The 19,103-nt window shown below is 34.0% G+C and overlaps 1 long non-coding RNA gene across 1 annotated transcript in view; it reads left to right on the top strand.

The window, feature by feature from the left end:
* The window catches only part of LOC143686619 (uncharacterized), a 64,295-nt gene extending 45,312 nt beyond the window's left edge, over positions 1-18,983 (top strand). Inside the window, exon 3 of the long non-coding RNA XR_013177264.1 lies at positions 18,916-18,983. This is a non-coding gene — a long non-coding RNA (uncharacterized LOC143686619). The remainder of the gene's footprint in view (positions 1-18,915) is intronic.
* The last annotated feature ends 120 nt before the right edge of the window (positions 18,984-19,103 follow it).

Below are 19,103 nucleotides of genomic sequence, written 5' to 3' on the forward strand. Positions count from 1 at the left end.
ACCCTGTCTCATTCCTCCCATTCTCATGCAAACTTCAGGGATCTACATTTGTTGTCTCCTCTTCTGCACCTCTCATTCATTTATCAATGAACAAGAATCAACCTCATACCTGACACTGTGCTAATCTGTTGTTAAAAATTCTGCTGTGGGTGGGCCTCGGTGGCTCAGCAGGTAAGAATGCTTGACCGGGGTTCGATTCCCAGTGCCTGCCCATGTAAAAAAAATTCTGCTGATATGACACCGTTGCCATTACTCAAAACAGTTAATAATTTATCTTACATGAATAGAATATATTTTGTTTTAAAATGGAATATTTTAAAGAGACTTTTTAATGTCAAAATATTATATTTAAAATAGATACAAATCTAATGGTGTTGGCTCAGTTTAGGAGGAAGTAAGTTTACAATCCCTCTTACCCCCAGAAGAGTCCTTGTATCACAGTCCAAGACTCAGATGAGCAGTTCGAAAATTTTTGTTTTATGTAGATATTTGTTCAACTATTTCTATTAGTTTTGATGCTCTTTGAAAGATCTGTTTAACATAAAAATCTTTGTATGTTTCCATTAGAGAATAAGAAATACATTTGCATGATTTAAGTGAGAACTGTAGCGTAATCATAGCAACTACTAATGTAATGAGTAATTTGTATTAATGAAAGCATTTGTACATACATTATGCCATTTAATATTATAGATTTTGTTACAGAATCTTGAAAAATGTATTTAATATTTTAAGCTATTGTCTACCAAAATATTGATAAAGTTGCAAAAAAACATGATTACTTACTTGTTCCTAAGTAGGAAAATGCATTAAAATTTATGTTTTGTTTCTATATATATTTTTAGTCTTTTCCATGATGCACAGCATATTTAATACATTTAATTTATTCTTGTTTTCTCCAGTGTCTATTATAATAATTTATTTTATGATTTATTTACCTGTATTTGCCCTATTAGTTATATATAGATGACACAATATATTTGACTTGTTAGACAATTTGTCCTTGATTTTAGAGTTGTTCTTTTTTTTCTTTAATTTTCTGGTTACACAAAATGTATTATGGAAAAATTGAAAAGATATTAAATCAAAAGTAAGGAAATAAAAGTCAAAACACCTTTACCCACAGGTAATCCCCATAAGTATTCTGAGATAAATATTTTCCTGCACAAAATATAAATTTTATTTAATACTTATAAATAAATATGCTGTATTTTTAAACAGTGGAAATTATGTTGTAGGTATTGTTTTGTAATCAGCTTTTTTATTTATTAGTATATCAAGAACTAGTCTCATGTCAATAAATGTTTTTATGGATCATAATGGCAACAAATACTTGCAAATGTATTGCTTTTATAATAGTAAGCAATGCTTTATAAACATTCTATTGCATATGTCTTCACAATGTATCTCTTATTCTTCATCTTGCAGAAACATTACTAGATGATGAATTATTGGAACAATTGTGATGAATTTTAAAAAGCTATTAATGCTATATCAAGCACTGTCCCACCAGGAAAATAGGAACAGAAAGCACAAAACAAATGGACATTAAACCTTAATAGTGAATGTACCCGTACCATTTTGCACATGTGCAGTTGAAGGTTATTTTGGTTTACTAAAGCTGCTAGAATCCAATATACTAGAAATGGGTTGGCTTTTTCAATGGAGATTTATTAGGTTATAAATTTACAGGTCTAAGGCCATGAAAATGTCCGAATTAAGGCACCAAGAGGAAGATTCTTTCTCTGAGCAAAAGCTGTTGGCATCGGAGTTTCCTCTGTCACATGGGAAGGCACATGGTGAGGTTCGCTGATCCTTCTTTCCTGGGTTCTGGTTTCAGTGGCTCTCTCTAAAATATCTCTGTCAGCTTCTGTGGGTCCTTCTCGCTTCTCTTGGGGCATTTTCTCTCTTAGATTCTCTCCTTCCATGAACTCTCTTAAAGGACTCCAGTAAAAGATTAAGACTCATCTAAATTAGGTGGGTCACATCTCCATGGAAATAACCTAATCAAAACGTTCCACCCACAAGAGGTCTGGCCCCACAAGATTGGATTAAAAGAACATGGTCCTTTCTAGGATACATAACTGATTCAAACCAACATAGAAGTGTATGTTTCCAGATGTGTAAATATGTTCTCTTAAATCCTCCAGAGTAGCCTGAAACCTGCTTTTAATTTATCATGCTACATTAGACTACATAGTATGAGGACCTTGAAGGCAGGGGTTGCGTTTTATCTTGGACCACTTTTCCTAGCATAGTGCTTGGCACATCATAATCATTCAAAAACGTATATTGAAAAATATTTGAACCAATATATGTAATAAATTGTCTTATTTGCAAGGCTGCTGTAACAAGTACCACACAATGAGATGGCTTAAACAACAGAAATTTATTGTCTTACAGTTTTGGAGGCCAGAAGTTCAACATGTAGGTATTGGCAGGCCATGTTTTCTCTGAAGCCTTTGGCGTTCTGGTGGAGACTCAATCTCTGCCTTTACCACATGGTGATCTGTCACTTCTTCTGGTTTCTAGAGAGTGACGAGCAGCTATGTCTGAATTTATTCTGCTTACAAGGATTCCAGTTATTTGGACTAAGGCACACTCTGATTCAATTTGGCCTCAACTTACTAGGATCTTCAGAGATTCTATTCATAAACCTCCATGGACCAGGGGTTAGGATTGAACATATCTTTATGGGGGACATGATTTAATCTACCAATAACCCATATATTAAAATAATAACACTAATAATGTTTCCATTCATGTATCTCTGTTGCATAGACATTTCTATGAAAGTTAAAATACTCTTAAGCATAACAATATCTACTTTCTAATTTTAGTGTGTTACTATCCATCCTATCTCGAGTTTATATAGAAATTTTCTTATTGCCAACACTTGGTATTTTCCTTCTATTTATATTTTACATTGAGCATTTTATTTGAAAAATGGAATAAACCATTACAATTTTTATGACTTTGTTTCTTAATTACTACAAATATTTTCAGATGGATTACATTTTCCAAAACATTGATCATCTTCCTCCACTCTGGAAAATTCCACCACGCTCTGAAACATTCTGGTTTATGTTTCATCTTCTTTGTGAACTATGTGGGACAGCAAGTCCTTTCTCTCAATGGAAATAATTTTATCCACTAATTTGATTATAGAGGAAACAAAATTTTAATTCAAAATGGATTTTTGTTATTGCATGAAATAAAAAGAAATACACTTTTGCAATTCCTACTTCATTTTTTAGTTTTCAAAGTTAAACTCAATTTCTAGCTCCTCCATGAAAATTCTCTTCTTGATCATATTTAAATCTATTTGCATACTTTTGGTTTGTTTATTTGTATATTGTTTGGATGTTTAGCATATGCTTTTATGTGTTATTATTGTTTCATGGATAAACCTCTTGGGATATGAGATTTCATTTTATCGTCCTGTGCAGAAAACAATTATCAGAGCAGGCTCTAGGTAACTGTCTTCAGAAGGGCCTAATTGCAGATGGGCCCTTGGCTGTCACCTGGGAACTTGACAATTGACCCATTCTCTCATTTACAATAATGGATCATTCTGCATAGGCTTTTTGTACAAAAGTATGATTTATGGTGAATGTCTACATCATTTCTTGGGATCTAGAATTTTGTTATATGTTAAGAGGTTTCCATATGACAAATCTCCATTAAGAGCCTTGGCCTCTAAGTGTCTAAATGGATTTCCTTGGGCAAAAAACATGCACATATGTTGCTTCATTTTCATTGCCGGAGAAAGAAGCATGGTCAAGTGTATCCCTTCACAGGAAGAGGAGAGCAAAAGGAAATTAGTGCATGGTTTCTCCAGATTCTACCTGTCTTCTTTCCTTGCTAATTCTATTATGAGTTCCGTTGCTGTAATAAAACTTATCCATGATACAACTATACGTTGAATGCTATGAGTTCTTCTAGAAAGTCACCAAACATAAGAGTGGTTTTGGGAACACTGGGGCACTTCCTTACCAGCCCTTAAGTTACACTGTTGCAATTCCATTGATGCTGGCAGAAGACATGAAATTCTTCAGTCAGAGACAGAGTATTTTATTACTCATAGCACAAGAGACATTATAATAATGATGTTTTTGTTAGTTTTCCTTGCCACCCCCAAATCCCACAGAGAATCTCAGGTGGATACTGAATATATAGTGGGTTGGCCTGCACCTGGGGAACACCGAGATTGGAGGATTCAACTCTTCCATTGCCTGCTGCTCTTTGACTTAGTGGGAGACATTATCTCATTTTTCAACGTTGTTCACTGAAAACACAACTCTGAAGAACAGTATTGACAAAGAGAAACAGGGCCTTAATTCTTAACACATCCAAGAAAAATGAACAGATATATAGGGTCCTTGGAGAATCTCATCTCCCCATAATACCCCTGCACATGCCACAAGATTGTAAGCACCTCAAAGCAGTACACATGTTTATAGATTTCTTTTATAATACCAACAGCAAGCACACAGTGTTGAACAATAAATAAGAACTTAATCATTTTTTTTATTAGTTCCCTGTGGCTGCTGTAACATTTTAAACAAACTATAGCTCAAACTTGATGACTTAAAACAACAGAAGTTTATTCTCTCACAACTCTAGAGGCTGGAAGACCAAAATCAGATTTACCAGACTGAAATCAGTGAGTCAACAGGGCCATGTTCTCTCCAGTAGCTCTAGGGGAGAATTTGTTCTTTGTGTCTTCCAGTCTGGTGACTGCTGGCTTTCCTTGGCTTGTGGCCATATCACTCCAATGTCTGCATCCATGGTCACATTGTCTTCTCCTTTTCTGTCTGTATAGGGAAATCTCCTTCTACTTCCTACTTATAAGGCATTTAGGGCTCACCCTGATAATCCAGGGTAATCTCAAATATAATACATAGTGCCAAATCCTTATTAATGAATAAAGCATTTATATGTAAGGCAAGATTTTTTTTACCATAAATCTTTAAATTTCATGCATGAAGTGTATACCTTTGAATATGAGATATGTTTGATAATATATAAAGAAGATAAGATTAAAAAGCAAATCTCCAGACCAACTAGAAACCAAACAAGTAAAGCAAACACTGAAATTCAAATATCATGAAACAGAGAACTTCATTTGTTTTATTCCCTGTTGTCTTCTTGGTGCCTATGAAAGAACAAGGCACATAATACGCACTCAGTGACTGTTGCAGTGAATAAATAAACAAATGAACAAAGGTTACAGAAAATAATCTTTGATTTTCTTCAGTGAATTGCTTACTTAAAGAAATAAAGCAGAGCTCAGTAATAAAAACACTGTGTGTTTGTCACTTTATAGTGGTTAATATTATAGCAAAATGTGATATTATAGGTGGCTTTCTAAAAATAAATAAGAAAAATTTCATCAAAATTGAAATGTTATTAATTTATTGGCCCTAATTCAGTGGGTTAAATTATTTGATATTAGGCACATGTCTGCAAAATGTGTTTATGTTAGATTTTAGGAGATAACTTTAGAGACTTTTCTTTGGTAGAATTCCAAAATTTACCTAAAGCTATACAAAACAAAATTAATCAAAGAAAAACAACTCTCTCCTCCTTGGATAGCTGAATCTTTGTCTTGATTTTTCATTTCTTCTGGAGTGTTGCTTTTCATCCCTCAAAATTATAATTTAATATAGAAATAGTGGGTTTAGGATGCTTCTACATGATGCAGTGAAATTTTGCTTTTCATCCCTCAAAATTATAATTTAATATAGAAATAGTGGGTTTAGGATGCTTCTACATGATGCAGTGAAATTTTGTAGGTTTTGTGCTTTCAGATAGGAGGAATGATTGAAAAATGAGGCTCCTTTAAACTCACAGTGTGGGATGATAGAAACTGAAGACAACTCTGAGTTGAGCATAGTGCTGTGCGTATCAAGTATGTTAATGAAATTTCCATTAATGAGAGCTGAATTTTGGCTTTAGTGGCTGCCTATAAGGGGAACAGATTCAAACTAAAGGCTTGGGAGTACATCTTAATCAGGCTTGAAAGTGTATCACTATTCCAGAAATTAGAACTGAGTTGAAGAAAATAGTCATAGGCTGGATATTAAAATGTGATTGCGTAGCAGCATAAAAGGACAAGAACCTCTTTAGTTGGGACTAGCTTTCTAATAGACATTTAAATGGTTATAATTAGAAAAAAAAATTGTACTTCAAATGAACAAAAGTATATAGGGACATAAAACTATGTATTTCCAGCCTACCTACCCAAAACTCATTTGCATAAGTGTCTCCTGGTGAAGACAATGCCAGAGAGCAGTTGCTCTCTGTTCATTCATTCACTTACTTCAGGCATGTACTTTTTACTTTTGAAATGGATTAAATGTCAGAAGTTGCAAACTAGTAGAGTTTCTGTGTTCTTTTACCCAGCTTAACCGCAGTGATAATATCCTTTTTATAATATCTTATATAACCACAGTACATTGTAATAAATACAAACTACTATTTGCTGAAAGAGAGAAATTTCTTAGACGTCATCAAGTTTAATATGATATGTATTTGTCAAATTTTATTATATCTATAGATTTGAGTAAACATTATGGTAACTAGGATACAAGAGTTTTCCCAAATTACAAAGAACCCCCCCCATTACCCCTTAATAGTCGCACCTAATTCCTAATAACCACTTATTTGTTCTCCATCCCATAATTTCATCTCTTAAAAATGCTATATAAATGAAGTCATAGTATGTAATCCTTTTGACTGTTTCATATGTTTTATTTTCTTCACTCAGCACAATACCCTTGAGGCTCATTTAAGTTGTTACATTTATCAATACCCATTTTTTATTGCTGACTAGTATTCCATTTCTGGTTATACCACATTTTTAAAATCTGTGAACCCAAGTGAAGGACATTTTTGTTACCTCCAGTTTTGAAAATTAAGCTGCTGTGAACATTTGTGTACAGGTTTTGTGTGAATATAAGTTTCATTTTTCTAAGATAAATACCCTAGAGAGACAAAAATAAAGGATTTTGAAAAAGGAAGTAAGACATATAATAACTTATTCTTCTGTCTCTACAGAAGAATTCATTTTAAGAGAAGAGTGAATTGAAATACCTAGAATTGGAAGGAAGTCAGATAACAAAACAACTCTTCAAAAGGACAATTCACTGAAGGGCATTCAATGTGCTGACTGATCAATGTGCCAAATTTATTGATCATTTTTACCACTTTACTTTTAATTTATTACTATTAAAAATAATGTCAAAATTTCTGAGATGTAAAAATGTCAGAATTTCTGAGAACTAGGAACACAACTAAAGGCATTTCTCCTTATAAAAGAGTTATTTTTTTTCAAGTATTAAATATAAGACAAAAAAAAATAATGTTAAAGAATGTTTAACTCATCTTTGCCTCAGATCTCTACTAAAAGAGTGGGAGACTAGGGAACTGAGTTTTATTAATACTCATGAATAGAATATATGTATGAAAATTATTCTGATATGTAGACAACTTCCCTTAAAGCTTCAGATGTCATATGCATTACATCCAAATACATATAAACCCCAGAAGACCATCTTATAATTTCAGCTTTAAATAGTCATATGTATTTTAAGCAATTGGGAAGAAAAGCATTGAAGTAATCAGGTTCTCTAGGGAAACAGAACCAATAGGAGATATCTGTAAATATGAGATTTTATAAAAGTGTCTTATACAACTGTGGGGATGCACAAGTCCAAATTCCATAGGGCAGGCTGCCAACTGGCAACTCCAAAGCTTGTCTTGATGAATTGCTCATGAAAGGCTGGCTGGCAGAAGTGGAGAGAGATATTCTCTTTTCTGACTTCTCCTTTAAAGCCTTCAACTGATTAGATAAACTGCATCTCTTTGCATAAGACACTCCCCTTAGCTGATGGCAGATGTAATCAGCCATAGATGCAATCAATGTGCTGATGATTTAAGTTCACAAAATGTCCTCATAGCAATGATAGGCCACTACTTATTTGACCAGACAATTGAGCACCACAAGCAGGCCAAGTTGACACATGAATCTAATCATCACAGTCCATCCCTTGTCAACCTGGCAACTGCTCACATCACCTTAATCCATACTTAATCTCTAAATAAAAATAATAACAGACATATTTTTCACCTAACAGTACTCAACTGTCCTGTACAACACGAAATGCACTAAATCTCTCTAGAATAGGGTGCAAGTTCTTGTGCAATATTCACTCTAATTTGATATCCTGTAACTTAAATTCTATGACATGATCATTACAAACTTATGTCATATGATAAGGGGATAAGATAGAGAACAAAACAAAGATATTTTCTTTATATACAAATACCAACAAACTCATAACAAAACAAGGAAGAACTATTCATATTACAATCTTCATTTCTGTAACTAGTCACATGGTCATAGTCCTTATTTATCACTACCTTCTTCCACAGCTCATTCCATGTTCCCTTTACCCTCAGCCAGCACCTCAATTGCCATAGGAGTTCTTGGGGAAGGGTTAGAGGAAGATTAACAGTATAATTTTTTGACAGTGTAACAGAGTCCTTCCCCAAGGGGACCTGGCCTTCCCCTCATTCAGGAGACTCGGGGTCTGTAAATTGTCTCGTCTGTAAATTGATTAAGGGGAAGTAATCTGTTTTTAAAAAAATCATTTTTGTTATAAAAAATAACATATATTAAAAAAGCAACAAATTTCAAAGAACACTGCAATGAGTAGTTATAATGCACATTTCAGAGTTTCTTATAGGTTGTGGTTCCACAATTTTATGTTTTCCTTTCCAGCTGCTCCAAGACACAGGAAACTAAAAGAAATATGAATAATATAATGATTCAGTAGTCATACTCATTTGTTAAATTCTATCTTCTCTGTTATAACTCCTTCTTCTCCTTCTTCTCCTTCTCCCAATCTTTATGGTTATTTGGGCTCAGTCCTTTCTAACTTTCACATGTTGGAAAGGGGTATCTATAATGTTGGATATATGGGGATGGAATTAGTTGATGCTCTTGGAAGGGCTGGCTTCTCCGGGTTTCAGGACTTATCTAGCATAGGAACCCATCTAGAGGTTGCAGGTTTCTGGAAAGTAATCTTAGTTATGTGAAACTGTCTCAGATAGAGCCCTCGGTGTTCTTTAGGGTTAACAGGAATGATTTTGGTTGGGGTTTGGCAAACCATGGTGAATAGCAATATCTAGCTAAAGCTTGTATAACTGTAGCCTCTGGAATAGACTCCTGACTCTATTTGTACTCTCTTAGCTACTGTTACCTTATTTTGTTAAATTTCTTTTCCCCCTTTTGGTCAGAAAGGTACTGTTCGTTCCATAGTATCTGGTCCATGCTCATCCCTGGGAGTCCCACTTTGCCTGGGAGACATTCATCCCTGAATGTCATATTCCACATAGTGGAGAGGGTAATGATATTACTTGCATAGTTGGGCTAAGAGAGAGAGAGGTTGCATCTGAGCAGCCAAAGAGATTTTCTAGAAGTAATTATTAGGTAGGTAAGACTATAGTAACACTATAGGTAGGCTTAGGTTCTCTGCTATAGAAATAAGCTTCATAAAAGCAAAGCTCAAGATCAAGAACTTAGCCTATTCATTTGGGAGTCCCTAAAATTTGAAACAGTATCAGAGGTTTCCCTGGTTGTAAAGCTTAATAGTTCCATATTTTTCTCCTGTCTCTCAAGGGACTTTGCTAATACTGTTTAACTATCTGCTCAATATACCCTCAGATGTATTCAGGCATTATATTAAGCTATACATAATAACAAACCCTCATTCCCATTCTGGGTTCCGTGTGTTTGGGTCATTGAAATGAGTTAACCAGACATACTGAGTTAGATAATGTGCTATGGAAAAGTTAGGTTTTGGACAATATAAACCTTTCTTCCTTTGGGCTCATAAAGTAGGTGAAGTTCTAAAACATAGACAGTTTCTTCCTTATCCTTGTATTCTGTTTTACCTTAGTCCTGACCCAAATAGCTTCATTCTTATCTTTAATTGAAGCTTGATCTCTTTTTTCTTTTTTTTATTTCTTTGACGGTTGTTGTATATAACAATGCTGACTTTCAGAGCTGCGGAACTCCAACTCTGAGTCTTAGGTTTTACACAGGTAGCCATAGTTCTAAGGAGAGCCCAGGTTATACATATGGAGCCCAGCATCTCAAAATCTAGAAATAACATTAACAGCTCTAGACAAAAGTGGCTGCTATAAGAGCTTACAATCTAGGCTCCAGTTTTCATATACGTATTTTCTAAAAAAGACCATACAATATTTGTTCTTTTGTTTCTGGTTTATTTTGCACTACATGATGACCCCAAGTTTCAATCACTTCATTGCATGCCTCACAACTTCATTCCTTTCTGTAGCCACACAATATTGCATCCTATGTGTATACCACAGTTCACCATTCTACTTCTGTGTCAATGCATCCTTCAGCCACCTACATCCATTGGGCATCATGTGTCCAAAGTCAACAAACCAAGTCTCACATTAACCTCACTTAGTTATACGATCACCAGCACTCTCATTTTTAGACAATTTTCATTACTCCAAACAGAAGAATAACCAATAAACACACCTTCACCAAATAGAAATTCCAATTCCCCCCTTAAATCTTGTTCTCCAGTCCTCCCTCCACTCCCCACCCCCCAATTATATACCACTGATATCACTATGCTACTGTGATGGCCTCCTGTTAAATATAGACCATAGCATGCAATAATAATTTTCCCCTATATTAGCCCTCTATTATTGACTCTATGTACAAGATTCATACCTTTGAAGTAGTTCATGCAAGAACTTACTTAAATTTGTGGTGTTAATCAGTGGGATACATGACTCTATACAATCTTTTTCAATTATGTTCACCTTCAATATGACAGTGTTACTTATAAACCCACTAATGAACTGCCTTCACTTCTTTCCATTTCCTTACATTAAAGCTCAACCTCATTATCTATCCATTCACCCATCTCTAGATTTTTTGTAACTCTAGGTCCCCTATATTCTTATATTTTAGGCTCTGAGTTTACCTTTACCATGGTCATAATAATGAAGTCATAAGTATCTATCTTTTGGTGTCTGGCTTATTTCACTCAGCATTATCTCTTCAAAGACATCATTTCATCTTACTGCTGCAAAATATTCCATCACATATAAATATATGTACATTTTGTTTATCCACTTATCTGTTGATGGACACTTGGATTGTTTCCATCTTTTGTTTACTACATTTTGTTTATCCACTCATCTATTGATGGGCACTTGGATTGTTTCCATCTTTGGGCAATTGTGAATAATGCTGCTATGAACACCAGTGTGTAAATGTCAGTTTGTATCACTGCTTTAGCTCTTCTAATTATATACCAAGCAGTGCTATTGCCAGGTTGTAGGGCAACTCAATATTTAGTTTTGTAAGGAACTGCCAGCCTATCTTCCATAGGCTGTACCATTGTACTTTTCTACCAGCAGTGCATAAGTGTTCCAATTTCTCCACAGCCTCTCCAATGGCTATTCTCCAACAGCTGTTGAATAGCAGCCATTCTTATATGTATGAGGTGTTATTTCATTGAAGCGTTGATCTGCATTTCCCTTATTGCTAATGAAATTGAACATAACTTCATGTTCTTTGTAACCACCTGTATTTACTCCAATCTAACCTACAGAGAAGGACAACTACAGACCTGGTCAGGGATAATAGAGTTAGTCTCACAAATTTATTCCTCAAAGTCCTAGTAAAAGTTGTGTCCACTGGACATTTCTTGGGTGTTTGAGCAGGTCTTCCATGAGAAATCCACTCCAACATTCCAATCTCTCTAAGCCTTTGGATCCCCTTATCTACATTATACCAGGAAATTTCTGAGATTTCAGCATCAGTTAATGTTGACCACCTTTTAATCCATGTTTCAACCAACCACCCAAACAAACCATTAATGCCCTTTCTAACCCATTGAGCTACAACATTGAATGCACAATCTCTGTTTAGTGGACCCGTATCAATAAATTCCATCTGATCCAGTTTTATACTCCTTCCACCATTATTCCACAACCTTAATAAACATTCCCACTCATATTCCTCTGATTTCTGTCTATACAAATTGTGTAATGCACCTCCTCATGGGTGACAATTTGTACCTGATCTTTTGGGGTCTCTTGGGACTTAATCTAGTTATAGGCCTGGAAGAAAAGATGAGTAGTGGAGTGGGCCATGAAAATAATTATAAGGGTCTTTCAAGCCAATTATCTCAGGGCATTCCTTTGCAGTTTCATCTGGTAAAACAGGATTAATCTCTGAAGACAGAGGAGTGTGAGCTATTTCCTTAGAGGAGGTTGTTATACTTCTAGAAGACATTAAAGGGTTAATCTTTTCAAGTAGAGTTTGGATGGAAAACTCCTCAGGGAAGTTTGGAGGTTGGGAGGTCAGGGTAGACCATTAAAGTTTTATTTAACAAAGACTCAGCAGAATCTAAGGTTTCAATGTCCCTGCTGCCATCATTTTAAACGTATATGTCCCCATCCAAATTTTCAGGATCCTATTCTTTTCCAATCAGTGCCCTCACTTTAACAGCAGACACATTTCAAGGTTGAGAATTTAATTTGCATCGAAAATCTACTAGTCACACAATGAAACTCTGGTTTTCAGATATCTCTAGTTTGCAGCCACAGGAAATAAGATTTCCTTTAGGGAACATATGGAAACTCTTGCATCTTTCATACAGTGCTTAAGCTGCAAATTTGAAGTCTTCATCTCATTCCCTTCTTTTATAATTGTATCTAGCATATTTAGGAACAACCAGCCATCATCATAATACCTTTTAACTCCCAAAAGCTCTGTGAAGGTGTCAAAAATACTGTCATCCAGAGTTTTGCCTCATTAAAGCAAAAATTCAGCAGGATCAAATGGTGATTTTTGTGTACCTGTACTGCTAAGTCATGCCACAGTCTGTCCATGCCATCTTGATTGTTGGAAATAGAGCATTAGTGCATTTGAGTCTAATCAGAGTAAAATACCAATTCCAAAAACCCATTTTTAAGATTCCATTTTCCAAGAAGTACCCCCCTCTCAGTACAAAGCTTTAGTTGTCAGGGTTCTCTAGGGAAACAGAGCCAACAGGAGACATCTGTAAATTGAGAGTTTATGAAAGAGTCTCACACAATTGTGGGGATGCACAAGTCCAAATTCTATAGGACACGCTGCAAGCTGGCAACTCTGATGAAGGTCTTTTATGAATTCTTCAGGAGAGGCTGGCTGGCAGAAGTGGAGAGAGAGATTCTCTCTTCTGAATTCTCCTTTAAAGCCTTCAACTAATTAGATTAAGTGTCTTGACCAAACAAATGGGTACCATCACCTAGTCGTTGACACTTTAATCTAATTACAAAGTTCTTGTATATTCATTCAGAGATTTACCATTTCTGTTTCTCTTCATTCTTTCCTAAAGATTGAATTTCCTTCTCATATCTTCCGCCTCAGTTCTAAACAGTTCTAGTAAGACAGACCTGCTGGCAATATATTGTGTTAGTTCTCACTTTCCTGAAAATTTCTTTATTTTTGACTTCATTCTTAAAAGTAGTTTGTGCTAGATATAGAATTCTAATATGAGATTTAATTTTCCTTTCTTTCAACACATTGAAGATGTTTCACTGACATCTGGCTTGCATGGTTTCTGATAATAAGCATGTAATCATTCTATTCACAGTTTTCCTGTATGTAATCTGTTGTTTTTCTGTAGCTATTTTCAAGATTTTCTGCCTAACTTTGGGTATCAGCTGTTTGACTATGATTTTTCTTGGCATGGTTTTCTATTTGTTCTGTTTGATGTTCTCTGCACTTTTTAAATCTACAAACTTAAAATCTTTTTGAACAAATTCAGATTTTTTTTTTAGTATTTTTTTTTCTTTAAATGTCATTTATGCCCCATTCTCTCTCCTTTTTTCTGGGATTCCAGTAATATATATTTTATGCCCTTTCAAACTGAACCACAGATCCATGAATTTCCCTTAATTTTCTTCTTTTCCACTTCATTACAAATATTTTCTGTTGATCTATATTCAGTTCACTATTTTATACTATGTCTCCATATGATACAAGCGTATCTAGTGGATTTTTATTTCAGATATTGTGTTTTCCAATACTTAACTTTTAATTTGGTTCTTTTCAAAATTTATTATTTATCTATATCCTATCTTTTTATTCACTAATATTTATTTTCCATTGTCTCATTGAGTATACATTTTTTTAACTTTTTAAATTGTATAATATAGCATATATACAAAGCAAAGAAAGAAAAAAGCAATAGTTTTCAAATCACTCTTCAACAAGTAGTTACAGGACAAATCCCAGAGTCTGTCATGGGCTACCATTCCATCCTCTCAGATTTTTTCTTCTAGCTACTCCAGAATATAAGAGGCTAGAAGGAATACATATTTTTTTAAATCAACAAATTGATTCTTTTTTCCTTCTTTTATTGTGAAAAATAACACACATACAAAAAAGTAATAAATTTCAAAGCACAGCACCACAATTAGCTGTAGAACAGATTTCAGAGTTTGGCATGGGTTACAATTCCACAATTTTAAGTTTTTACTTCTAGCTGCTCTAAGATACTGGAGAGTAAAAGAGATATCAATGTAATGATTCAACTATCATATTCATTTGTTAAATCCTTTCTTCTCTATATAACTTCACCATCAATTTTGATCTTTCTATCCTCTGTTTAGGGGTGTTTTGGCTATGGTCATTCTAACTTTTTCATGTTGGAAGGGGCTGTCAATAGTATGGGGTAGGGAGATTGAACTAGCTGATGTTCTGGAGAGGCTGGGCCCTCTAGGTTTCAGGATTTATCTGGTTCAGGGACCTATCTGGAGGTTGTAGACTTCTATAAGGTTTGAGTATATATATTTTTTGTTTTGTTTTGTTTTTATCTTGGTTTGAGTATATTTTTAATAGATATTTGGAATCTGAACAATTCCAACATCTGGTTCATCTTGGGATTGGCCACTGTGATTATCTTTCACCTAAAAATGGTTCACATTTTCCAGTTTCTTCATGTATTGAATAATTTGAATTATATCTTGAACATTGTCAATGTAATGTTGAGACACTGACATTCTTTATAGTCCTTTAAACAGCAATGGTGCTTTTATTTTAACAGAACACGAACTTGCTTAGATTCTTTCTGCATTATATTCAGTGTGCAACAGCTCATATTGTAGTTCAGACCACTTTCAGTCTTCCCTGAATGTGCATATTTCAGGGGTCAACCAGAGACTTGGGGCAGTGTTAATGCACTGCATTTGGGGTTCGATTTCTTTGACTGTCTCTTTTTGTTTATTTCCTCTTCACTCTTCAGCTGAGTTTATTACACAAGCTACTTTCCCTAGTTCCTCCAGTCAAAAAGATGACAGTATTGTTCTCTGAGTTTACTTTACCTACACAAAGCCAACATTGCAGCTGTCTTCAGGGCAAAGCTTTAAAGTCACTGGAAATCTAATTGTATCTGTTGCTTCATCCAAGTTTATACTTCCCTCCAAAATATGATTGCTCCAGTTCACTCTCCAGAACCTTCAAATAATTGTATTCTGTGTTATTTCTAACATTTACATGTGTATCTCTGGAAAGATTGGTTTATTAGGAGACTATTCCTAACATTCATTTTTCTTGTATATGAAGAATTCTTATGCAAAATATGCATAATGTTAATAGAGAAAAATACAAATAATACATCAATGTTATGTCTCCATTCCTGAGTCATTTTTTTCCCCTCTGCTTTTAGGCACAATTTTAGGCTGATAAGTCGTCTGATCTCTTACTTCATGCCGAACAATAAGCTCCTTTTCTCTTTGGAACTCCAGTGTACCAGGAATTGGTCAATTGAGCACATCAGACAGAAACTTCACTGCCTTTGTCTGGTATCAATTTGGTGACCCAAATAGACTAACTACCCAAGATTCTGGAGCTCCATTAGGTGAGGTGTATATGGTCACCAAAACTTTTGCAGCCACCAGACATACTTTAGTCTAGAAGCTTAACAATTGTTTTTCTGTTTTTTGTTTTTCCTCTGTTCTACTGGCACTCAAGACTTAAAAAGCTTCAAAGAGAGAAACTCTTCCCAGTTCCAAGTCCAGACGTCTGACTGGCGAATGGGTCATCAAGTTAAAAGGGGATCCAAAAGCTAGTTCAGTGGTTTGAGTCTCCTAGACCTATACTTAAAGGCCTGGGTCCTGTGTCTAGAATGATCCCCCTTACTCTGACTTACACCTTTCTGTTTTCTGAGTATCATTATATGTGAGATTTGAGGCCTTAGTTTATCTGTTGAGTATACTCCTTGAAAATGTCACCCAACAATTAATTGATATTTAATGAAATTAAATATGCCTGTTTAACTGTTAACTGGTGTGTTGCTTAGGTATAGTAAGCTTTTAATGTCTATTTAATTGCTAATTGGTGTGTCAGTCTAGTTATTAATTGGTCTGTTACTTAAACATATGGTGTTAAATGTCTTTAAATTTGTTAGTTGCTGTCTTGGTGCATTTGTATTGGTCATATGTTCCTAATTAAGTTATTGATTATGGAAATTCTTTAAAATGGGAACCTTTGAACTGCATTGAAAAATTGGAAAGATTATAATCATGAGTCTATGAGAAAAAGGTTTATTTCTGCAATACAATCTGACTTCAATATGATTTAGAATCAGGAAAGAAATGGACTGAGAATAGCTTATGAAAAGATACCATGTTATAATTAAAGGGTTATGCAAAAAGAACAGAAATGGGGTGAGATGATATTCAATCCTTTATTTGTCCCTCTCAAAGTATTTCTGTGTTTCTATTTCTTGCATGACTAACTTTCTATTTGTACCTGTCTTCCTGTTTAATTTATATTCTCATATCTCAGGATTGAAATAGAAAATTAGCAAAAATTCTTAAAGAACTTATTTGAATTGCTTAAAAATAAATAAGCATCTTTGTATAAATCTATGAATTAGTAACCATAGTAATCAAATAATTATTAAAATATAAATATCTTTGGATAGGAGTAATTGAATGAATATAATTGCTGAATTTCAGTTAAGTAAAATGAAAGGTCCTTGAGAGCTATAGAAAAGTTTTCCTGGAATTGGGCTTGGGACAAATTAAACAACTGCAATATATTTTTCAAAACTTGACAGTCAATGTACTCTTAAGATTGCTCATAGTTATAGGTTATTATGAAGACAATGAGATTTTTTAACCTTAATAGAAGAAATAAAAAAGCAAATACATCTGCAAAAGTTGCAGTGGCAATGTCTAGTCTGATTCCTGTTTTTATGATGATTTTTTTTTGCATCAAACACAGTTTTATTCTACTTAGGTTTGCATTCCATAAATTTAGAAGTTGGTGAATAAAATGTTTTATTTTGAGAATTATAAGTATGTAAAATATAATAAAATGATGATATGCTGATGCTTCAAGTATATCCTATTTAAGGAGTCAACTGAGTTGAAGAAAAAATGCAAATGAGATTTTTGTAACTTTATTTACCTGTATTTGAAAGAATCTGGCTTCTTAATCATTCTGCCATTTGTTACCCCAGTGTGCAGAGGAACTTGAAATTGTAGTGGTTTTGTTAATGTCAGCATATTTCTTATGAGTATAATGCATAATCAGTTTATATTACTGATTATAATACATAATTAGTAAGTGCTGTCATGAATGAATAAGACATTCTTCTTGGCTTCAAGAAGTTTATATTCTAGTTGAAATATACTTGCACTAGGGCATGGTTTAAGACAGTAGTATTTAACATACTTGGTGATTATCTGAATAAATGCTGGGAAAAAGTTTTATAAAGGTTGATAAATAATGACCTAGGAGAAGACCTCATAGAGGAAATGACACTTGTATGACTTTTAAATAAGAAAGCATCATTTGAATAAGTAGAGCTCTGAACTGGTTTTGTAGAAACCCTAACTTAATTTTGGGAACTGACATATTCCTCGTATTATTTAGTACTTGGGATTAATGCTGAAAAATGTGAGGTGCTTTTTTTTTCTGGTTATAAATTGCTTAATTATTGAAAATATGATTATATTTCAAATTTGGGCTTTTCTGACCTTTGAAGTAGTGCTGGATTAGACCGAGAGATTTTAGGTATATTGTAAAGCAATCATTTGAGTGTTGTAAGTATAAAGTATATAAATGCCTAGCTGTATTCCAAACCCAAGCATAAATCTTTTTCCCCTTCAGTTATTTTTTTAGTATCTCTTTCTTTCCTCCCCTTAATGAATACTGTTATTGGAAGGTAGCATACATATTCAAAGAGCCTTAGAAATTTATTGAATTTATTTCTGGTTGTATGCAGATGGATAAATAAAGACTATAGGTGGGATGGGTAGAATTTTTATTATTTTCCATACTAAGATGATCATGTTTTCTGATTAAAGTGAATGTTGTTTATAGTCATCATTGCTGACTATAAGCTCTGAATGGATATGGAAAATTATAGAATATCTGTGAAAGTAAATTTTGTTTATTATAGTCAATACTGACTAAAATTTGTTAAGCTTGTCTAAGGGAATATGGTTTGTCCTAAAACAAATGGCCAGTTGCAAATGACTAAGGTAAGACCTAAATGAATATGGAAAGTTGTAGCAAGTTTTTAAAAGTGAATTCTGTCATTGTCAAAACTGACCAAAAATTTGATAAGCTTGTTTATAATATTTTTTGAAAGAAAACTTTTGTGTCAAACTGTGTATTCATACGAAACTAAAGTTTAGTTTCCTCTTGTTATAATAATGTGAATTGTTAGACTGCTTTTAATGAAGTTATAAGACATTTTCTTAACCATTAGAGTACTGTTTAGAAGACAAACAATTTGATCAGAACAATATCCTTGTTAATATTAATGTTGACTTTATCATCCTTTATTTCAGAAGACGTCTTCTCATTTTTAAAGGAAAACTGTTATAAAGAATTTGTTCTTTACCGTGTAAAGGTGAGGTGCTAAAGTAGTTTAACATATTACATAGGAAGTGTTTGGGAAGTATTACAGCAATTAAAATGGATTTTCTACCTTCTGTTAGCTAAATTTGTATGGGTGAAATGTTATCCATATATTTAG

Source organism: Tamandua tetradactyla, chromosome 1 (genome assembly GCF_023851605.1).
Source record: "Tamandua tetradactyla isolate mTamTet1 chromosome 1, mTamTet1.pri, whole genome shotgun sequence".
NCBI classification, from domain to species: domain Eukaryota; kingdom Metazoa; phylum Chordata; class Mammalia; order Pilosa; family Myrmecophagidae; genus Tamandua; species Tamandua tetradactyla.